Source organism: Lutra lutra, chromosome 5 (genome assembly GCF_902655055.1).
Source record: "Lutra lutra chromosome 5, mLutLut1.2, whole genome shotgun sequence".
In the NCBI taxonomy this organism is placed as follows: Eukaryota; Metazoa; Chordata; class Mammalia; order Carnivora; family Mustelidae; genus Lutra; species Lutra lutra.
In genome coordinates, this window is record NC_062282.1 from 140775259 (window position 1) to 140799956 (window position 24698).

The 24698-nt window shown below is 38.5% G+C and overlaps 1 pseudogene; it reads right to left on the reverse strand.

Moving 5' to 3' along the window:
• Positions 1 to 309: 309 nt before the first annotated feature.
• LOC125100789 (eukaryotic translation initiation factor 4B-like) lies at positions 310 to 2245 on the reverse strand (annotated as a pseudogene).
• Between the last annotated feature and the right edge of the window lie 22453 nt (positions 2246 to 24698).

The window sequence follows — 24698 nt, forward strand, 5'->3', positions numbered from 1 at the left end:
TGTCAAATAAATAAATCAAATCTTTAAAAAAGATTATAGATAACGGAAGCCAGTTTTTCTTCTGTCAGAGAAAGAATTGCTGAATCATCAAGAGGAGGCAATCATGGGAACTACAGTGCTGGATTATAGTCACAGATACAATTAGGAACTCGTATTTGTTTTAATGTTCTTATAAATAGAGGTAGAAATAAATACAGCCATGTACGTATATGTATGTTAGTATACATACACGTATTTTCTGTGTCAGAGGCTAGAATCTGTGATCTCCCAGGAGCAAAGATGTCACCTAGATTTTTGTTTTTTCTTTCCCCAGGAGATGGTGAGTTTTATTGTCTTGTCTGGATAGAGGTTTGATTTGCTCTCGAATGTTCCAGGGTGGAGAGACTAGGAGAAAGCACAGGATGCGGAGGTCTATTAGGTGTAATCGTCTCCCTCATTCTCATCTTAGCCATCAACAGAGAGAGCAGCATATGTCCTTGCAGAACTGAACTTGGAAGCTGGATTTTCTTCAGGTTTCTTTGGCTCAGGTGCAGATTGGGAGTCTTGATCCTTTTTGCCATCTTTCCTATCTGATTCCTTCCAGTGGTCCTTGTTCCCTCCGTCTCCTGGGCCACGGCTGGAGTTCCCACTTTGGCCTTTTGGGACACTCACCCCATCTACTTTGTTTTCATCTCTCCTTGCTGGTCCTTCCTCAGGTGGTTGAGCTGGAACTACTTTCCCCCCACCACTGGCAGGGGATGGCTGCTCTGTGTCTGAGCTCTGCCATGGAACAGGAGGGTTGGAACTTCGCTTCACCCAAGCATTCTCCTTTGGCGGAGGGGCTGGCATTACCTTCAGAGGCTGTTCAGATTTGGGAGGCTTGGAAGTTGGAGAGTGACAGTCTTTCTCCTTACTGGGTGCTTCATTTTCTAGAGACTTTTCACTCTCTCTCCTTCGTGCATTTCTGCCAGATGTGGCCGAGGTCCCAGTCTGCAATGACTCACTTCTTGTCCTGGACGGTTCTTGTTCCTGAGTCTCTTCACTTCACCAGCTTGGATGTCTCTCCCCGGGCCAATGGTCTAGTTTTGGCTCATCCAGCTGACGCTGCAGCTTCTCCTGCTCCTTCTGCAGCCGCTCTTCTACTTCTCGCTCTCTAGCAGCTGTGTCAACAGGCTTTACCCCTCCAAAGATAGAGGCCGCTCGACTGGACTGGGAAGTGCTAGCAGAGGAATCATCTTCCTTAGGTGTACTTGAGGCTTTAGATTCAGTTTGGGTCTTTGGGGGGACCTCTATCATCACACCTATAGTCATCCCGAGAATAATCATCTCTGGAGCTCCATGACCAATTGTCTCGTCTGTCGTATTTGTCTTCATAGCGGTCCCTCCCTCCTCTGTAGTCGTCATCCCTACGGTACCCACTACCAAATGCTCTTCTGCCACTGCCTATCCTGGAATCGTAGCCTCTGTCATAGTCTCTGCTGCCTCGGTCATCATAGTGATCCCGGCCCCCATATCGATCCATATCTCGGCGTGGGCCATCACGATACCCATCCCGATACCCATTGCGGTATCGATCTGAATCATAACGATCTGGATACTTGTCTCCAAAGCTATCATCACCTCTCCTCGGCGGGTAGTCATCGAAACTGTCTGTGGCAGGACGCGCCCTCCAGTCTGTATGTTTTGTCAGAATCCCGATGTCTATCTGGGCCATAAGAACGATCATCCCTGTCTTTATCCTGTGCTTGATCAGCAAAGTCCACTCGAATTCTCCTGTTACCTAGAGACTCTTCGTTGAAGCTCAGGGCACTGAGCAAAGAATCCAGGTCCTCAAACTCAGCATAACCAAAACCTTTCAACCTCTCTGGATTGCTTGGGTTCACAAGGGTCAACGCACTGCACTGATATTTCATCCTCTAAAGAACTCCTTAATGGATTCTTCTGTCACATCATAGGGCAGGTTCCCTCGAAAAGCAGTATAGGGTGGCGATTTCGGAAGATGGCTCCGGTCGGTATTGGGTTCCCGAGCAGCCCGTGGAGCAGTGGGCAGGATAGAACGGTCAGTTGGAGGTGCCCTATACACGTCGTCATCATTACTGTGCCAAGTGGTTGAAACATCTCCTTCCAGGTCATCTGTTTCATCAGCCCAGCTGACTGGTTTGGGGACATAGGTGCTTCCTCCCCCAGTCCCTGCATCCTCAGCCAGAAAGTCTGTTAGGGAGATAGTTTTCCCTTTCTTATTCTTCTTTTTTGCTGAGGCTGGCATGTTGGGAGAGGGAGAGAGCTAGATCTTGGTTTTTAAAGGAAACTGGGTCCTTGGAGAAATGTCTGATTCAAAGTCTGGGCAAGGGAAAGTGTGAGATAAAGCCTAGAGCACCATGGGCCACAAAGTAAAAAAGTGCAAAAACGAACAATGAATGAAGTATTTCAAAAAGGTACAGGGGGCAGTCTGAAAGGGCTCCTCATGGCCAAAGAGCAAACAATTTGGGAAGAAACTAGGTTATAATTAAAGAGTAAAACAAATACGTATGAATCCATACTAATATAAATAAGTGCTTGAATAAATGAATGGGGAAAGGATTTCCAAATAAACCGTAATAAATGAGCTAGGCAAATATGAAATTACTAGAAAACCACAGTAGACATTGCTAAAATTTGCTGCTGAAAATCCGTGCGTGAAACTTTAAGGAGAAAGACAATATTTGTGGTTAAAAAAAAACAACAACAAAAAACCTCCCCCAAGGTATTTATTAATGTGGTGGTTTGTAACTTATGTCCACAATTTCTTAGGTACTCTTCCCTTCTCGAGGTGGAATTTAATTCCCTGTTCCTGAAAATGGATAGGACATAGCTAATCACTCCTAACATAGTAGGGAATGAAAAAAAAAAGTAACTGAATAGTAATTTTGCAGAGGAAAGTTTCAGCCTATATCAACGTAACCAAGTAATCAAGGTTACATGACTAATAGTAAGTCATGTTTATAACACATACCCTAAGACACGGTGCAATGAGAAGGGCACATCACTTCTGTGGTGGTCTTTCCAAAAATTTATAACCTCAATCTGATTAAAAGTAAACGGACAAACCCAAGTTGATGGATATTCTACAGATGGATGGATAGCCTAACTAGCACTCTTCAGGAAATGTCTAAGGTAAAACAAAATAAAACAAACAAACAAAAAAAACAAGGGAAGATCAAGAATCTTCACAGATTATGAGAAGCTGAGAGCATGAAAATGAAATGCAGTATGACATCCTGGATTGGATTCTGGAGCCAGAAGTAGGACATTAGTGGAAAAACATGGAATCGAAATACTGTATCTAATTTAGTTAATGCTACTGAATCAGTGTTAGTGTCAATCTGTGTAGCATAGACATGTAAGATGCTCTCCAAGAACTCTCTGTAGTATCTTTGCCGCTCTTCTGTAAATCTGAAATAATTTCAAAATAAAACCACCAACATTAAAAAAGAAAGACCCAATGACTCTCTTTACTGCCAGATTTTAAATATAATTTGTGTAAGCTCAGGCTAACAAAGGAGGGTGTCCTTTTAATATTTACAGTGTCAGTTTTTTGAAAAGTGAATGTGGAGCAAATTTTAATTAAATGGTGGAAATTATTACTCTAAACAAATAAGTAGCATTAAATATTTTTGAGGAGAAGAACCATTACTCCTTATTCATGATTTGGTGTTAGATCTTGGGTGACTCTCTTGATTATGCTGCTTTTTAAAAACTATATTCAGTCCTAGCTGCATGACAGTATATTAAAATTTCTTGGGTAATATACTATCACTGTCTCTTATTTTAACTTTTTGTTTTTATCGAAGTATGACTAACATAGAGTATTACATTGGTTTCAGGCGTACAATAAGATTCAACAATTATATACATTTTTCAGTGCACATCATAGTAAGGGTGCTCTTGATCTCTTTAGCTTTTATTTTTTTATTTTAACTTTTAATAATCAACTTTATTGATAATAATCAACTTTATTGAGGTATAGATTACATAAAGTAAAATGCAGGCATTTTGAATGTGCTGCTGGTTTAATTTCAGTGAGTGTATGCATCCGTGTAACCATCATGTCAATCCAGATAACAGAAGAGTTCCATCCCAGAACCTCCCTGGTACCCCCTGGTATTAAATACACAAGCCAGCATCTCCCGGCCACCTCCATTTGGGGGGAGATGCTGATAAGCTTTCAGTCAGTATGGATTTGTTTTGCCTATTCTAGAGTTTTACATAGATGAACTAGACCTATAGGAACATTTTTGTATCCAACTTCTTACTCAGTATAAGCATTTTTTTTGGTATATCATTTGTTCACACCTTTTTACAGACTTTTGAATTGTGACCAGTTTGGGACCAATATGACTAGAGCTGCTATAAATGTGTTTTATGAATTTTTGTGGTCATATGTTTTTGTTATTCCTGGATAAATTAATAGGAGTTAAGTGATTGAGTTATATGATAAATTTATGTTAAACATTTTTTTGTTTGTTTAATATTCTATTTATTGGGGTGCCTAGGTGGCTCAATGGGTTAAGCCTCTGCCTTCAGCTCAGGTCATGATCTCAGGGTCCTGGGATCAAGTCCCACATCGGGTTCTCTGCTCAGCAGGGAGCCTACTTCCCCCTCTCTCTGTGCCTGTCTCTCTGCCTACTTGTGATCTCTTTCTCTGTCAAATAAATGAATAAATCTTTAAAAAAAAGACTTTTTTCATTTATTTGACAGAATAGAGGAGACTACAAGCAGGGGAAGCAGCAGGCCGAGGGAGAGAGGGAAGCAGGCTCCCCTCTGAACAGGGAACCCGATGTGGAACTCAGTCCCAGGATGCAGGATCATGACCTGAGCTGAAGGCAGATGCTTAACCAACTGAGCCACGCAGGAAACCTATGTTAAACTTTTTAAGAAACTGACAGGTTCTTTTTGAAAATAGCTATAAATGTTATTCTCTCATTAATAATTCATGGCAGTTTAGCTGCTCCACATTGTTGCCAACACTTAATATTGTCAAACTTTTGACATGTAATATTCCCAGGGAGTGTGTGGTAGTACTCATTGTACTTTACTCTGCATTTTTCATAAACTATATATCGAGCTCTTTTTCACATGTTTATGTTTCACATAACTGTTCTTATAAAATCTCTCTTTAAATCCTTTCATGATTTTTAATGCATGATTTACATTATAATGATTGAATTATCAACATCTTTCATATTTTCTGGATCTAAATTGTTTTGTCACATGTGTCTTAGAAATATTTTCTCCCAGTCTGTGGCTTGTTTTTTCTTTTTTGTTAATATATTCTTTCAAAAAGCATGTGGTTTTAATTTTAATGAAACTCAATTTATCATTTATTGTTTTTATCATTTTTCCACTTAATAATTTTTTATCTTTCATGATTAATGCTATTAAGTTCTAAGAAATATTTACCTAATCTTCAAAATATTTTTTCCATGGTTTTTCCCATATACTTGAGTTGTTGTAGATACAGTATTTTGTGAGATTGAAATGATTTTTTCCTCTGAAATAACTACTCATTAGAAGCACTGCCTTATTTAAAATGCCATCCTTCTGGGATTAGATTAGCACGAATTAAGGCTTCCTTTATCCTTCTTTATCTTTCTCAGAAGTTGTGTAAATAAATTAATTAGGTTCTGTAAGCTTTGCTGCAAAGAATGACTCAAAATACGTGTATGGATCCCTAGAGGCTGGGCCCTTAATTTATTTATATATCAGACAACCATGCCGAAAAAAAATATGTGGTTCTTCATTGTGTTTTTTTTTTCCTTAAAGGATTGAATTATAACCTTCAAAAAGGGCAGATAACATAATTAAGTTTGTTTATAGCTCATAGTGCCCATATCTGATTAACATGCACCAGATTCAATCTTCTATTGTTTTTGGACACTCTCCTGTGTTAAGTTACAAGTTCTGAGGACCTTGGTGTCTATTGTCTATTTCAATCTTGGATGTTTCCTTCTGGGCAGTGTTAAGAGGGCGAGTAACTAACGAGTGGTAAGTCTGAGCTTCTGACCTCTGGATCCCACTGTTTGCCCTGGGGAGCTTGTTTGAACATTCCGCCACATCTGGGAGTCCTTAGGAAGCACAACTGACAGAATTGCAGAACAGTTTCTGGGATAGTGTTTACTTGGCAAAGACTTGCTGCAGTCACTGTCTTCCCAACCACATGTCAAACTTATTTTCATGGGAAAATGTGGTGCCCAGAGTAGGATTCTTGTGATACCACAGTGTTGTTTCTGGGTGGAGTGAGGAGAAAAATCAACGTTGTGGATGTAATATCGGGATATAAATTATTTTCATTATCTAATATAAATCCAAGTTAAAGGTCCACCCAATAACTTAACTTCTGTTTTTATGTGAGGGCTAAGGACTGAATGCTGCTTATTCTTTATGGCTTATGCTTTAATTTATATGTCTCTTCAAAATTATATATGTGTCCAGAGAGAGAGAGAGAAAGAGGGAGAGAGAGAGGGAGAGGTATTTTTATTACAGTGTTGAATCTTGAAATGAAAAAAAGACAGGCTTTTCATAATTGTTGCCTTTCTCTGTACAATTATATATACTTTGTACCATATGATACAGTATTTATGGAGCTGAAGATTATTTACTTCTTCCACTTTTGCATTAACTATTTTCCCAAATAGGTTTTATTTATAGTTTAGTGTATCACTAAAAAGTGGTCATGACCACTTGGCTCTCTTGCTTTAGCCACCTGTCCTGGTTCTCTGTCTAGCATCCCTCTCTGGATAAGAAAGAAAGGTTTAGTTGGGATGGTTTATGTAAGAACCAACCTAAGAAGAAATATAAATTACTTGAAGTGAGTTAGTTTTCTCAGAAAAGAATAGAGGAGAACCAGGTCGAGAGAAGGACAAGAGGCAAGAGAGTTTAGGTTGAAAGAAGCATGGTCATTTCTCAAGATCAGTCTGGTCAAGAAAGTGCTTAGAACAACAGAGGTCACTGCTGTTGAATTCTTGAAAAATGTTAAACTTTTTGTGTATCTGTTCCTCTTTAGAGAGGCACAGATCCGCAGAAGGAATATTCTCCTGTCTAACATTTATCAGTCCCTGCATCTTCCTGCTAGGAGAAGGTTGGACATAAGGGGTATATGGCTTCTATAGGTTCTATAATGAGAAGAGGAAATTTCCTCGTACCAAGACACAGCAGTGGTGATTGTACCAAAGAATTTTCTTTGGAGAGTGGATAAGTATTATATTGCTACAGGCAATGGAGACCCTAGCATTTTCCATTCAAGTGCAAACCTCCCCACAGTGTAGTGGGGAGCCTTTAGCATTCCCATGTGTCGATGTAAGGTGGTTGGGAAGAATGGGGTCCAGCTTCAGCCTGGATAAAGCCCATGAACTTCAGAGAGGTGGGAGAAAACAGGCTTCCTACCTGAGGCCTTGAGTTTGCTACAGAATGGGGAAGGAAGTGGAAGTGAGGTAGAATCGGAGTCTTCTTGAGATGGGACTGTCAAAAAGTCAACATATGCCCTTTTTTAAAAATCTATTTTTAGGGGCACCTGGGTGGCTCAGTGGGTTAAAGCCTCTGCCTTCAGCTCAGGTCATGATCCCAGGGTCCTGGGATGGAGCCCCACATCAGGCTCTCTGCTCAGCGGGAAGCCTGCTTCTCCCTCTCTCTCTCTGCCGGCCTCTCTGCCTACTTGTGATCTCTGTCTGTCAAATAAATAAATAAAATCTTCAAAAAAAATCTATTTTTACTTAAACCATGAAATGAATGCTATTTGTATATTTCCCTAAGGTCCTGAAAGTGCTTTTATTTTGTTTTTGTCTTAACATAACTATATATAAATCTCATTTTGGTATATTTTAATAAGAAAATGTATGTGAAATTTCCTAATACTGAACTTAGTATATAATAGAACTACATCTTCTAATATACTATAAAAATCTAACAGTGTATTTTTAATAGTTAATATTTTTAATTACTTGCCTCCTGGGTCCTGGGTCCTAACACCTAGAACAGTGCTAGGTCCAAGGTAGGCACTTTGTAAAACCTGCTGAATGAATGAATTTGTTTTCTTCATTCATTCTCTTCCTTCACTTTTCTTCCTCTTCTGTCTTCATTTCTTCCTTGTCTCTTCAAAAAATTGTGGACAGGCAACATATTTTGAAAGAAAAAAAGATGCCAAATTACCGTAGTGGAAAAAGAAGAGTATATTCTTATGGATCATATGTACTTGATTATTTGTAACTTCTGAGAAAAAAATGGGTATCTTCCATTCTGTAGATGAAAGAATGAAGATAGACACTAAAAAGCACAAGGAACACCTGATTTGTTGGTTGCAATATTGCCCTTAACTGTAATCTTTTATCAGAGTTACTAGAATATGTAGAAAAATTACTGATATTCTCTTCCACCCTTTCATTTTCCCCCATTAATATGTTAGCAAGATGGTGACTAAAGCTAAAGTGAGAGGGGCACCTGGGTGGCTCAATTGATTGAGTGTCTGCCTTTGGATCAGGTCATAATCCCAAGGTCCCAGCATCAAGGCCTGCATTGGGCTTCCTGCTCAGTGGAGAGCCTCCTTCTCCCTTTGCTGCTCTCTCCCTGCTTGTGCTCTGTGTGTGTGTGTGTGTGTCTGTCAACCACATAAAAATAATAAAAAAAAATCTTTGAAGACTAATGTGACAAAAATCAGCCACAAAATTAATCAAAATGCTAGAATAACAAAAAATGACTATAATTTGTTTTTTTAGACCCAGTGTTAAATTTTGAAGAACATTTATTTTCTAAATTGAATAAAGTCAATGTAGTAAACTTTTTAATCTCATGCAGAGATATTGAATCATCTTATAAGAGAAATAATCAGAACCTCAGGTATTATTATTATTTTAAGAAGATGACAAATTTAAGTATGGGGACAAGTTTTAATAAAGAAACAACTTCTGCATCATGTGAGTTTTATGTGAAAATGTGTGTGTATTTGTGTATGTTGTGGTAGGGTGGTGTATTCCTGATTTTCTGGGAAGTAGGCGTAGATATTGGAGAGATGGAGTGAAAGATTGAGTCCCCTAGTGTTTTTTCCTTTTGTCCTAGAATGATAATTATATCCATAGATAATTTCACATTTTGCCAGGTAATCTTTATTTTTCAGCATGACTTGAAATCAGAACCAAATTTAATAACTGGAAGTGTTGGTGAAAAGAATCCCAAATTATAAATACACTGATATTTCTATGGGTTATATATCCTTCCTTAATTTTAGTAGCATTACAAAAAATGTGCAGCAAGGGGTCAGTGTTGCTAAGTTAAAAAACAAAAACAAGGGGCACCTGGGTGACTTAATGCATTAAGCATCTACCTTCATCTCAGGTCATGGTCTCAAGGTCCTGGGATCAAGCCCTGCATAGAGCCCCACATCACGCTCCCTGCTCAGCAAGGAGTTTGCTTCTCCCTCTCTGTCTGCCCCCTCCCTCTCCACTTGTGTTCTCTCTCTCTCTCAAATAAATAAATAAAACCCTCAAAAACAAAACATAATGAAACAAAACAAAAAATGTTACATTAGCTACTTTTCAGTAAGGTAGAGAAAAAAAAGTCTTGAGCTTTAAATCCTTTAAGTGTGAGCAAGTTCCCTTTTTCAAGTTATATGTTCATGCAGGGATATTTCTAAGCTATATATTTCTTTTTTTTTTTTAAAGGTTTTTTTTTAATTTATTTATTAGTCAGAGAGAGAGAAGGAGAGAGAGCACAGGCAGACAGGGTGGCAGGCAGAGGCAGAGAGACAAGCAGGCTCCCTGCTGAGCAAGGAGCCCGATGTGGGACTCGATCCCAGGACGCTGGGATCATGACCTCAGGCGAAGGCAGCCGCTTAACCAACTGAGCCACCTAGGCGTCCCTAAGCTATATATTTCATTTGATATTTTCCATAACTGCATTATGCCAGGAACAATTTAAAATTTGCTATAGATAAATAAGTAGATACAGATAAATGAATAGGTAGGTAGCTGCCTTGTGACACACATAGATTAATGCCTACATAGTGGGTAGCATGAATGGTTATCTAAATGATTTTAAAATGGAGACTTTTCTCTCCTTCCACATGTCTGTTTAAAAAAAAAAATAGGTGATCAGTCTGGGTTATAATGTGCCCAGAAATCACCAGTGATATTATTTATAAAGATCTATAATTCCAGTCTCCCCAAATAAACATCTTGGATAACACAGAAACTGATATTTTAAAAATAATTTATTAGAATACTGTGGTTTTTAGACATGAACAGATTGATCTAAATGAAAATGGAATTTAGAAATCCAAACAAGGCAACATTTGATATTAATACACATAGAAATCTATGTAGAAGAAAGCTGGTCATGAAGACCTAAAATTTATTTATCTTTTTTATTAGTGAGTCATGAAATGTATGTTTGTGTGTTTCTTCTTTTTTTTTTTTTTTAAAGATTTTATTTATTTGACAGAGAGAGAGAGAGATCACAAGTAGGCAGAGAGGCAGGCAGGGAGAGAGGAAGGGAAGCAGGCTCCCTGATGAGCAGAGAGCCCAACACGGGGCTTAATCCCAGGACCCTGAGATCATGACCTGAGCTGAAGGCAGAGGCTTAACCCACTGAGCCACCCAGGTGCCCCTGTGTGTGTGTGTGTTTCCATATAGTTGTTATATTGTAAGGGATATGGTACTCAGTGACTACTCTGTGCAAAATTCAGATATTTATTTGAATATTAGCATGTTCTAGTAAAAAATGCTCAAGCATGTGGGGCAAAAATTGGCCTGTATTTTGCTTTGGAAGATTTTTTTGCTCCAGGTGTATTTCACAATGTGTGCCTAGGTGGCTATTTGTCTTCATATAATTTATTCTTTTATTTTAAAGATTTTATTTATTTGAGGGAGAGACAGGGAGCACAAGCAGGAGGAGGAGCAGAGGGAGAAGGAGAAGCAGACTCCTGGCTAAGGGAGGAGCCCAATGTGGGGCTCCATCCCAGGACCTTGAGATCATGACTTGAGCTGAAGGCAGATACTTAACCGACTGAACCACCCAGGTGCCCTTCTTCGTATACTTTAAAGCTGATGGGCACCTCTGTAGTTCTTACATGGATTATAAAAGAGTTTGAATCACAGACATAGAAGAAAGTGTTGCCTAAGCAGAGGTTAATATATTTGTTGATTGATCTGAGGCAGAGGCAGTAGTGTCCATCTTCAAATATCTAGTTATTCATTGTGGTTTTCAAATAGTTGATGAAGTCACTATGGTTGATAGAAGGGTCTTTACTGCAAATGAAAGCATTCATTTTTGGGGAGCCTGGGTGGCTCACTCTGTTAAGTGTCAGACTCGATTTTGGCTCAGGTCATGATCTCAGGATCCTGAGATCAAGCCCAGTGTCGGCCTCCGCACTGATCTTGGAACCTACTTAAGATTCTCTCTCTCCCTCTCCTTCTTCCCCTCTCCACCCCTCCCTGCTCACACACTCTCTTTAAAACAAAAACAAAAACAACAAAAAAGAGGAAGAATTCAATGTTTTTCCAAAATACTCTCAAATACTAGTAAGTTATCTGAATATTATGATCTGTACACTCTTTTTCACAGCGACGGTGATCCTAAGTCTGTTGTATGACAGTATTTACAAAATTAATTGGGAGGGAGTTTTCAGAAGAGAATGTCTGGTTCTTTCTTGGAAGGAACTTTTCGGCTTGCTTGGTGAGAGTACCGTTCTTACAGCTATAAACGTTGCTGAACATGAACATTACCTGACCGACCAATTGAAAACCTCCTGGAAAAGATAAACTATTTCCTTGGAAATGAAATGATCAACTCAGTCATGCACTATTGTTTGTTTTGAGTGGCTTATACTCCACATTCCTCTATTTCATATTTTGACAATTGCTTATTTGGGGAGTGTAATAAACCAGTATCTCATTTAACCAGTATAAAATGCTTTACTATTGTAACAGCATGATTTTCTCCCAGTATATAACCTAATACATTAGAACTGTTCAAAATGCAGAATTGGTGAGTTTTCTTCATCAGAATCCAAACTTCCTCCTGGGGGCTGGAACTCATTCTGACCCCTAGGTTATGATCCTTCCTCTTCCCCCCTTAGAGGGGATGAAGAATACAGATTGTTAGGGTCAAAATGTTTACCTTTTTTACAGGCAGAATTACATGAACTTTGTCTTATTATCTGCCTTGTCTGCCAGGTCTCATAGCCAGAAGCACAAGAGAACTCAGGAGCGCTTTACCCTTAGAAGGACAGGGAGAATTAACATTTGTGTTTTCAAAAATGCTCTTGTTGCCATTGCAGGGTGGGGGGGATGGGGTTTGGGAGGCTGGGAACTGGGCTACTTGGGAGGTATTTCCTCCTGCTGTTAATAATACCACTTTAAAAATTTCTGGTGGGGGGGCGCCTGGGTGGCTCAGTGGGTTAAGCCGCTGCCTTCAGCTCGGGTCATGATCTCAGGGTCCTGGGATCAAGTCCCGCATCAGGCTCTCTGCTCAGCAGGGAGCCTGCTTCCCTCTCTCTCTCTCTCTCTCTGCCTGCCTCTCTGTCTACTTGTGATCTCTCTCTGACAAGTAAATAAATAAAATCTTTAAAAAAAAAATTTCTGGTGGGGATATCAAGCACCATACATGTAATAGATTAGAAGTCATTCTCCTTTTTTTTCCTCACATGATTTCGGCTTTGCTAATCTACAAGATAGCTCCTGAATTATATCAACTAGTAGATGTTTATCAGTTTCTAATCCTTGAGTAGTATTTTCGTATTTTAAGTGAAGACTTCTGAAATTGTAAAAATTAGGTAGAATGAGTAGTCCTCTAGTGAGCAGGTGGTCGGGGGCGGGGGGGATATTCTGTTGCTGATTCGCCCCGCACATCACACCTTATAGCGCACCAGCCCCTTTGACTGAGAAGATGCTCAAGAAGTAAAATGAATTACATTCCCCAAAATTCATCAGAATTTTATCTTCCTTTTAAAGCTTGTAATATTTTAGTGTTTTAGGACCACAGTTTATAGGTCTACCGCAAATATAGAATATGACTTTAACCATTGCCTTGCAGTGACATACACCTTAGATACGGTTGACTGATAAAACTACATGACTCCAGTTTATTTTTAAAAATTTTCCTGAATATTTTATTTATTTATATGAGAGACAGTGAGCACGAGCTGGGGGAGGGGCAGAAGGAGAGGAAGAGGGCGTAGCAGACTCTGCACTGAGTGTTGGGGCCTGGTATGGGGCATTATGCCGGGCTCCATCCCAGGAACCTGAGATCATGACCTGGGCCAAAGTCAGACACTTGACCGACTAAGCCATCCAGGTGCCCCACAAGTCTATAGTTTAAAGGTCACCTGTCCTTGCCTCTTCATCTTGGAGAGACAGAAGATGAATTTGTTAGGTTTGAAATATTTCAGGTGATTGCAATGTTCCTGTTTTGGTGAATACATTGTGGTTTTGAAAGGGCTTAACTAATTATATAGTCTCCAATAAAATGCTACAAGGTGTCACCCACTGTATAGTACGTTGCAAATCTCCATCGTTCATTTGGTTTCAGCATTGCATGATTGACATCACTGGTGACAGTTTAGTGCTTATACTGATGATTCTAGAGCTCTGTGGCAAGTGTTATTGTGTTGCCCTGTTTTTTCTCAAGTTTTTTCTGATTCTTGATAGGTAGAAACAGATTTTATAAGAAAAAATACTAGCCAGAGGAGTCAAGCAATTGCTCTATTGGTAAATCCTATTAACTAGGATTAACTTTTCCTTCACAAAGAATGTGTTGGAGGTTATCATTAAAACTAGTTTGCTAAGGTCAGCTGATGTCACCTAGATGCATTATTTTTAGATCTGTTTTTATGTTATCTGAATTCAGACCTTTCTTATGCGAAAGTGAAGCTCTATAATTTCCATATAAAGGGTTGCTTAATGATGAAGCTTTCTTATAGCCTTTTAGGGGGAAAAACAATTGCTGACCAGGGATATGTAAAGGGCTTACCAGCCCGCTGATGGGACTCCGGATGATACTGCCGAATTTGGGGAACATAAATTTCTGTGGCACTAATTCCAACAATTGTATACTTTTCTCTGGCAGTGCTCAGCAGCCCAGGTTTAAAAGCTTAATTATATTAACAAGACACAATGTAATCAAAGGCTAATTGTGCTTATAAATAAAATGGGGAATTCAGCTCTGAGTCACTTTCCTGCTTCAATACCTGGTTGTGCTCTCCATCACTTGCTGAATCGAATCTTGTCTTTGATTTGGTATTCCATGCACACACTTTCCCATCACTGTCCTGTACATACACATTTTTCTTCATCCCACTCCACTCTCAACAATGAAATTTTTCCATTCTGCTTGCTGCTCTCTTCACTGAATGGAGCTGCTCATAGTTCCTTGGAGAATCCTTTCTTTTTTTTTCTTCTCCCCAGATTTGTAAAAGACACATCTGATAAAGGACTATTGTAAAAAATACCAAAGAGATCTTGAGATGCCACAATAAGAAAAACAACACAATTTTAAAAGAGACCAAAGATCTTAACCATCTCACAGCAACACAATAAGGAGGGCAAGGACTGTACAATAGTACATTTTCAGAGAAAGAGACCACATTCACATAACTTTTATGTTTGTATATTATTTTAATTGTTCTATTTTACTAGTTACTATTTTAAAGTAACTAGTAACTTCTATGTCACCATAGAAGACATGCAAATTGCAAATAGACATACGAAAGTCACAGGTCGTCAGGGAAATGAAAATTAAAACAATACTGAGATACTACTACAGTGATATTAGAATGAACGCAGCCTGTTACTAACCCATTGGCACCAAATGCTGGTGAGGAACTGAAGCTACAAGAGCTCTCATCTTCTGCTGATGGGAATGCAAAATGGCACAGCCACTTTGGAAGACACTTTGGTGGTTTCTTATAAAACTAAATATACTCTTAACATATGATCTAGCAATCAAGCTCTTTGGTATCAACCAAGGAAATTAAAAACTTAGGTCTCTTCCAAACCCTAGACACAATTGTTCATAGCAGCTTTATTTGTAATTGCCAGAACTTGGAAGCAACCAAGAGGTCCTTCAGTATGTGGATGGAGAAATAAACTGTGGTATCCCCAGAAAAATGGAATATTATTCAGCACTAAAAAGTAATGAGCTGCCATGAAAAGACATGGAGGCTACTTTAATGCAACTTAGTGGAACTAAATGAACTTAATGATAGGAAGTAGATGAACAGGGAACTAAATGAAACTTAAGTTTCTAAATGAAAGAAGCCAATCTGAAAAGGCTACATTCTCCACCATTCTAATTATATTCCATTCTGGAAAAGGCCAACTGTGAGAAGGTAAAAAGATCAATAGTTGCTGAGAGATAAGGAGGTAGGGGAGGAATGAATAGTCAGAGAGCAGAGGCTTTTTAGGGCTGTGCAAATACTCTGTACGATACCATGATGATGAATAAATATCATTATACATTTGTCCAAACGCATAGAGTGGGGAACACCAAGAGTGAACTAGAGTGAATGGAGATTACGGACTTTCAGTGATAATCATGTGTCAGTGTAGGTTTTTCCTTTGTAACCAACATCCCACTCTGCAGGGAGATGATGATAGTGGGGGAGACTGTGCATGGGTATAGGCAGAGAGTAAATGGGAGATCTCGGTACCCCCCAATTTTGCAGTGAACTTTAAACTGCTGTAAAAACATAACAAGGGGTGCCTGGGTGGCACAGTGGGTTAAAGCCTCTGTCTTCAGCTCAGGTCATGATCCCAGGGTCCTGGGATTGAGCTCCGCATCAGGCTCTCTGCTCAACAGGGAGCCTGCTTCCCTTCCTCTCCCTCTGCCTGCCTCTCTGCCCACTTGTGATCTTCTCTGTCAAAGAAATAAAAAAAAAAAGTCTTTAAAAACAAAACAAGACAGAACAACAACTACAACAACATAAAAAACACCCGAAGTCTTAATTTTTTAAAGTTTCAAAAAAGTGGGGCACCTGGGTGGCTCAGTTGTTGGTCATCTGCCTTTAGCTCGGGTCACAATCTTGGGGTCCTGGGATCGAGCCCCACATTGGGTTCCCTGCTCGGTGGGGGTCTGCTTCTCCTTCTCCCTCTCTCTGCCTGCCACTCCCCCTGCTTGTGTGCTTTCTATCTCTGTCAAAGAAATAAATAAAATATTTTTTTAAAAAAGTTTCAAAAAAGTGGGCAGAGGATCAGTCCTAAGGACTCTTTGTTTTTCTGCTTCCAGGAAATTTTCAACCCCTGAGTTTTCTCAGCTGTCTGGTTTCCAATGCAGTCTCTATGCTGATAAATTCTAAATGCAGTCGTCTCCCTTTTTCCTTTGGGGGATACATTCAAGACGCCTCATGCATACCTGAAACTGTGGATAGTACCAAACCCTATATAGAGTATTTTTTCCCAAGTGAATGTCCCTATGATGAAGCTTAATTTATGAATTAGACACAGTAAGAGATTAAAATAGTAACTAATAAAATAGAACAATTAAAATGATATACAAACATAAAAGTTATATGAATGTGGTCTCTTTCTCTGAAAATATACTATTGTATAGTCCTTGCCCTCCTTATTGTGTTGCTGTGAGATGTTGAAATGTCTGTGTGATGAGGTGAATGACATTGTGACATTGTGTTATCATTATGTTACTTTTGACCTTCCATTCCTTGACCTTTAGAGGATCATCTGCCCTTTAGACCGCAGGTCACTGAAACCACAGAACGCAGAATTCTGATGCGGGGGCAGTGTATATTTTGAATTATATTTATTTACCTTTTCATGAAGTGCAATTTTCACTTGAATTTTCATGAGGAGCCACAATTTGAGTATTTCAAATACTCTTGCCTCTTCCCACACTGCTTGTACTCTAGTCTTCCTTATTTAAGTAAATGGCACTGCCATTCCACTAGGGACCTACATCAGAAACTTGGGCAACTCTCCTAACTGCTTTTAACCCAATCACCCCCTAACTACCCAGGTGTTCCACTGTCATTATCACCAAAATGTGCCTATACTCCGTGCCTTTTTTTTTTTTTTTAATTTCCTTCACCATGATGCTAGTACCACTCTAAACTATCGAAATGTGTATGGGAATGACTTCCTCTCATTTCTTCTCTCTCCTTAATCTGCAGACATAGTGACCTCTCCCACTCCTCCCTCCACAAAGTGAAATCTGATTTTATCGCTCTTTGGCTTAAAGCACTTTCTTCAATTGTACTTTCACAACTTTAGGAAAGCTGAACCTCTGAGATAAGGCTTTCAGTGCCCTATGTAATCTGCCCATCTCTTTAGATGCTCTATCTTGGTGTTCCATCTCCCTTTCTCGCCTCTAGCCAGTTGCATAATTTTTAGGTTTTTGAACTGTTTGGCATACTTTGGCACTGGGCTTTACCCCACACGGTATGTTTACTTTCTTGCCCAAAGCCATCTAGTCAGCTCCTGCATATCTTTTAGTTGTTGCCTGAGTCCAGAACTCAGCATTTATATTCGGAGCCCAGCACAGAGTCTGGAACACCGTAGGAAAACATAATATATGTTCACTTCTTAATAAATATCTATTGAATGACTCTCTCTTGCCTCACAGTGTCACAAGGCTCTTAGCAGACTTTTCTTTATGTTTCTAATTTTATATAGTATTGTGGAACCAAGTACACTCAAGGATGTGGGATTTTCTACCTGTAATTCTTGCTTGTTTGATCTTTCTGTGTCGTCCTCCTCTGAGTATGCATAATGACTTATTGTTTTATAAATACTGCTATTTATACTACTACTATTACTATTATTGCCAATGCTAATAGCAACAGTAATAATGTTAATTATAATATCAGCTAATATGCATTGAACAGTTACCTGAATGATTTTTGCAGTAGAAGTATATTGTGTCGTCTTTTATACAAATATAATGGATATAGCACCTATGTGTAATAAAAGGGCTAAGGAACTGGTAGTAAACAGTCTGTAGAGAGATACATTTGGTTACAGAGGTATCAAGTTGGACTTCAGTATTCGTTCTGTTTTGTTTCCATTTTTTTATAATGTTAATTCATGTAGTATTTGTACAGTTGAAAGAGAAGACATAACAAAAAGTAGGACAGCCAATGACATGAGTAACATAACCTGGTTCTAAGTAAATAGACAATAGGAAACATCTAGAAAACAGTAAGAACTTACCATTATTCATTTAAAGCAATATTTTCCAAGAACTAAGCTAAACTTTTTATATAAATGGTTTCATTTACATTTCATTCTAAATGAGCAATGAGTGTCATTGACTAAGAACCATATTCAAAGGGCACCTGGGTGGCTCAGTCGGTTGGGCCTCTACCTTCTGATCAGGTGATGCTCTCAGAGTCCTGGGATCCAGCCCCATATGGGGCTTCCTGTTCAGCGGAGAGTCTGCTTCTCCCTCTCCCTCTGCCCCTGAACTGTAACTCCCACTCCCTCACTCATGCTCTCTTGCATGTGCTCTATCTCAGATAAACAAATAAAATCTTAAAAAAAAAAAAACAAACAAAAAACCAACAACAACCATATTCAAGTCTAGGTAATGTGTAAATAAATTAGGGGAGCCTGCTTCCCTCTCTCTCTGCCTGCCTCTCCGCCTACTTGTGATCTCTCTCTATCAAATAAATAAAATCTTCAATAAATAAATAAATAAATAAATAAATAAATGAATAAATAAATAAGGAGTTGTAGCTTGATCATTTTTGATTTCATAAGCACCAAACCACTAAACTCAAGAGCTCCAGAAAAATTTGTGTAGAGCTGAGCAGAGAAGAAGGAAAACATACCCACTCATTACATTTCAGAAAGCAGAGCAAGGCAACCCAGACCATCTGGTAATTGATGGGAAGAAGGTGCTGCTGCAACATGGTGTCTGAGTGCAGAGCAAAGGATGGCCCCCAGGGGGGGAATGAAAGAATAATTTAGGTTAAAAACATTTGACTCGAGAATGCACAGATGGAATAAAGACATAATTTACATTTAAAAAGGATTTAAATTTCATAGAAACGATAAGTCAGGTAACTTCTCTAAAAATCAGCCCTTTGATGTGTTTTTCTTTCCCTCTTCTACCAGTAGACGTGCAAATGAAGGAAGCAAGTAACAGGGTGGGCAGCCGATTATTCTGCCTCAGTTCATTAATTTCGATTTCTTGGTATTGATCACCTTGTCTGCTTCCTGCCAGTCTGTTTTATCGATTCACGTTGTGAATAGAAAAATAATTACCTTCAACAATCAGTTCTTTGTTAAAATATCTGACTGAAAAATTTTAATATCAATTACGATCTTTTGTGTTTCCTCCATTTGTCCACATTACCGTCATCCTTCATTTCTGTAATGATTTTGCAACCTTTTTAAGAACTGCATTCTTAACCTTATAGCTTTTCTTCAGGATCTGGAATTCCCATTTGCATGGTTGGTTATTAATTAGTAATGACTGTACTTATTTTTATTAACTGGGGTAGGTAGAAATTCAGAAATAATATGTATAAGTTTAGAGGAGAACACAGTTTATTTTATTATTTTTAAATTTTCTCTAAAGATTTTATTGATTTATTTTGAAGGGACGGAGAGAGAGAGAGAGAACGAGGGTGGGGAGCAGAGGGAGAGACAGTCTTTTTTTTTTTTTAAGATTTTATTTATTTATTTGGCAGACAGATCACAAGTAGGCAGAGAGGCAGGCGGGGGGTGGGGGCAAGGAGCAGGCTCCCCACCAAGCAGAGAGAGTGACGTGGGGCTTGATCCCAGGACCCCAAAACCACGACCCTAGCCGAGGCAGAGGCCCAACCCAGTGAGCCACCCAGGCGCCCTGGGAGAGACAGTCTTAAGCAGCCTCCAGGCTGAGTCCACAGCCTGAGACAAGGCTTGATCTTATGACCCCAGATAATGAGATCACAACCTGAGCAGAAACCAAGAGTCTGATGCTTAACAGACAGAGCCACCTGGGCACCCCAGGAGCACATATTTTAAAAGGTGCCATATTTACTGAAGTAAAGGATTATAATTCATAATTATCTGTTTAATTAATTATTACATTTTCTTTTGTTCCTTTTTATACATAAGTTATACTTGTTGATTTGGAAAATGCAGTTAAATTGAAATGCATTAAGCATTAAAAATAATAAATCTTGAAGCTCTCTTTATCTTCCTCAAAAGTCACTGCTTACATGGATTTTGATTTAAAAGAAAATCTCAGGTAAATAAACAATCCCTTTTTCTTGTTTGACAGAGACTCTGCTATTTAAAATGTATATTTGTTTTAATTTTTAAATTTTTTATTAACATATAATGTATTATTAGCCTCAGGGGTACAGGTTAAAATGTATATTTTAAGATTTCATTCATTCATTCATCCATTTAGAGAGCACAAGTGGAGGGAAGGGCAGAGGGAGAGAGGGCATCTCAAGCAGACTCTAGGCCAAGTGCCATGCCAGATGCGGGGGACGGGTGCGGGGAGGCTTGATCTCACAACTGTGAGATAACAACCTGAGCCAAAATCAAGAGTTGGGCGCTTAACCAACTGAGACACCCAGTTGCCCCTAAAATGTATATTTAAGTAAAATTCAAGTGACCCAAAGGGAATCATTAAGAGATTACCTCATTGTAAAAAATGCACATTGACTGAATTGTATTTCTATGGCCTTCTAATGGATTTACTTTTATAGAAAAAAACCTGAGTGAAAAGGTTTTTATTCAACATTTCCTCAGAGGATGCATTGCAGCCAGGGTAGTTAGGCATCCGGAGGAATTGTAACTAAACCAAGTTGAGTTCCTCCTTGGTGAGTGGGAAGCTTGTCGCACAAAAGAAAACTTTATTTGCATTGAATAGGGAGAACAGGGGGAATGCTTGAGGCCCTCAGCAAGTGTGGATGCATTCCTTTAATTAGGGCTAAGGTGCATATTTAGTTAGGGAAGCTTGGTCCTCCTATGCGGAGGTGGACATAAGGTCACACCTGCGCCTTTAGTTGATGTGCCTAGACAGTCATTACATGCTATGTAAATGAGACTTGTGCTCCTCCTTGTATGGAATTTTTAATATTATGATGAGGTAAAGGTAGTTGTCAGTCATTCTAGAACTCACTGAAGGTCTATCTGCGAAGGTGGGAGTCAGGAGTTAAGTTCAAACTGGTCTGGGTGGTCTGGGCCCCCTAGAGATCAAAAAGATTTTATTTATTTACTTGACAGAGACAGAGAGAGAGAGAAAGAGCGCAGCAGCAGGCAGAGGGAGAGGGAGAAGCAGGCTCCCCGCTGAGCAGAGAGCCCAAATGGGGGCTTGATCCCAGGACCCCAGTACCATGATCTGAGCCGAAGGCAGACCCTTAACCGACTGAGCCACCCAAGCACCCTAATTTTATTTTATTTTTTAGAGTTTATTTATTTATTTGACAGAGAGAGACCCAGCAAGAGAGGGAATAAGAGCAGGGGGAGCAGGAGAGGGAGAAGCAGGCTTCTACAGAGAAGAGAGCCTGATGTGGGGCTCGATCCCAGCACACTGGGATCATGACTGGGGCCGAAGGCAGAGGCTTAACTGACTGAGCCACCCAGGAGCCCCATCATTACAGATATTTAACTTTTGGGTTCCAGCAACAGGGCAGAGTGGACTGTTTGATGGGTGAGATGGTGGCTCAGATTCCTGTCTATAGACATTATAGATACTGTACGGATCTGTGTATGTTTTGAATATCAGTTCTTCGCACAATACACGATGAGGAGATCCATAGATGCATTTTCATTATTTAAAAATACGATTCAGTCAGAATAGATATTCCATTTCCAGTGGCATTTATTGAGTTCCAGTCCATACCAGTTACTGCACTAACTGCTTCTTGTTCATTAGCAATTTAAATCTTGCCAGCCACTAAGAGAGTCAGCCACTATTGCTAACCCTTTAAAGGGAAAACAGAAGCATCAGGGATTAAGCAAACTTTATAGAATTCCTGAGACAACGAGCAGGGAGTTAAAACACTAATCCACTCCTGTTTGATAGCAAAAGCCAACAGTGTTTCTATCCCAAACTGCACTGCATCTTAAAAAATATGCGAGGTATCTGGATGGCTCATTCAGTTAAGTGGCCGGCTCTTGATTTCAGCTCAGGTCATGATCTTGGAGTTTTGGGATCCAGCCCTGCATCGGCTCTGTGCTCAGCCCGGGAGTCTGCTTGAGATTTTTTTCTCTCCTCTCCCTCTGCCCCTACCCGCGATGGCGCATTCTCTCACCTCTCTCTCTAAAATAAATAAATCTTAAAAAAAAATGAATTTTTGTCTCTTAAAAGTAAAATACAGTTTGTCCTGTTCAGAATACTGTTAATGGTTCTTGACTCATGGAGGATCGTTTATAAACCTTTTCATGGTGATTGACATAATTTGCTAAAGTCAATTCTGACATAATTTGCTAAAGTCAACTCTGATCTAGATGCCAGAGTAGTTATTTTTCTTTTTCTACATGAATATATTGAAGAAAAGTAAGTAATTGCTGTTGTTTTGTAAGCTCTGGAAATGAAGAAACCACTGAACCAGAACTAGTCGCCCTTTTTCTACTTGATTTAACTTGTGTGCAAGTATGTATTTTAAAGTAATTTTGTTGTTGTAATTCCTCTTGCTAGCAATTACAGAAAATTTAATGAAATTAGGCATATAAATTGCTTTGGGACTTCCAATACAATGCACTGTGAATATGGTGATGGCACAATTTTGATAGAAATAATTTCTGGGTTAATCATTATGTGCTGTGAAGGCTTGGTTTATTCTTACAGCAATTAGCATGGTCAGTCCAAGTACTCCTTTGAGCTAATATTGATATTCTGAGTTTTGGTTTTATGGTATCTGTTTTTCTGCATGAGAATTACTATAGATGGTGCTAATAAGCAAAATAAAATATCATAGATATTTAATAATTAAACATTTATGAATAACATTAATAATCATTGGTGATAAAATCTAAATTTAAAATCTTATGTTTCATGAACAGATACTGGAAAGTAGAAGTAGTTTGGAGGAGAGTAAAACCGTGCTCATTTCCTTGTGTAGCTTATTTTTCCTTTGAATCCAAGTTAGAGAAATACAGGTTCAAGTATTGAGGTAGAAATAACATTTAGGTGTTCCAAATGTTATGTTCTAATGTGGATAGCAAGAAAGATGCATTTGACATAAAAAAGAAAAAAGCAGTAAAATATTTTTAAAAGCCGGCAAGTCTAAAAGATGCAAAAAAAAAAAAATTAGTGCATATTAGAGTACTTATAGGTTAGGGTCAGGGACTGAAGTTAAAAAAACTTTCTAATGTCATTTAAAAACAAAGTTAAATAATTGATTGCTTATGAGACACATATAAAAATGAAATGGTGCAGGTTAAAGATAAAAAAATAAGAACATGGAAAGAGACAATTGACTTTTAAGTGGGGCCCTGGGATCGGGCACTGACCCCTGTGCAGTGTGAAATTGCATATAATTTTGACTTTCTCAAAACTTAAATAGTCTATTGTTCACTGGAAGCCTTAACAATAATATAAATAGTTGATTAACACATATTTCGTATTTTGTATGTATTATATACAGTGTTCTTACAATAAAGAAAGGTAGAGAAAAGAAAATGTTATTAAGAAAATATAAGGAGGAGAAAATACATTTACACTACTGAACTGTATTTACCAAAGAAAGTCTACATATAAATGGGTCAGTGCAATTCAAACCCGTGTTGTCCAAGGGTTAGCTCTATAAAACACATATATAAAAGTAAGAGCTGTTACAATTCCAATAGAAACTTTACATCATCACATGAAACCAAGAAGGATATTGTATAATAATGAAAATGCACTGCATTACACAAAGTAGGTAAGGATAAACAGTTACAAATTGAACCAGTTGTTAAAAAAAAAAAGTTTTGCTGTGGAATTTTAACCATTTTCTTTTTGCCTTTGATATGTTTACCAAAAGGTTTGCATTTTTATAAAAATACATATGCTTATATTTTATCATTATTATTATGAAGGGGAGTTAATAGTAGACATTACATTTAATAACAAAAAGGAGATAATTTATCTTTTTTTCACAATCAAGCTATTTACCTATAAAACTAATATATTCAACCAGTCATAGCTTCTCTTATCCATAAATAATTTTAAAAATATATAAACTGTATTTTAATGTAACATAACATTATAGTTCAATCTTATTTATTTATTTATTTATTTTTAGAGTGCACATGCATATATGAGTTGGGGGGATGAGTTGGGGGTGGGGCAGGGAGGGATGTGGGGAGATGGAGAGAAAGAATCTTAAGCAGACACCATGCCCAGGATCTCACAACCCTGAGATCATGACCTGAGTCAAAATCAAGAGTCGGACACTTAACCTAATGAGCCACCCAGGAACCAGAGTTCAATTTTAAATAGCAGCAAAAAGGAGTAAAATTGCAAAGGAAAATAAAACTCACCAATTAAAGAAAATGAAGAGATGAAAACTAAGATTATAGAATGTGTGAATGGATGAAAGAGAAACAATATCTAACAATACTTAGGGAATGACATTATTAATAATTGATAAAAAGAGAACTTTAGGAATTTAGAGTATGAATATGAAATATTGAAGCCAAATTATCTGAATATTGTGTGCATTTTAGGATCATATGAAGAATGAGTCTGGTTAAATTATAAACTTCAGCAGTGGCTCTTAGCATCCTTAGTTTTTTGTTGTTGTTTCTTCTAAATGC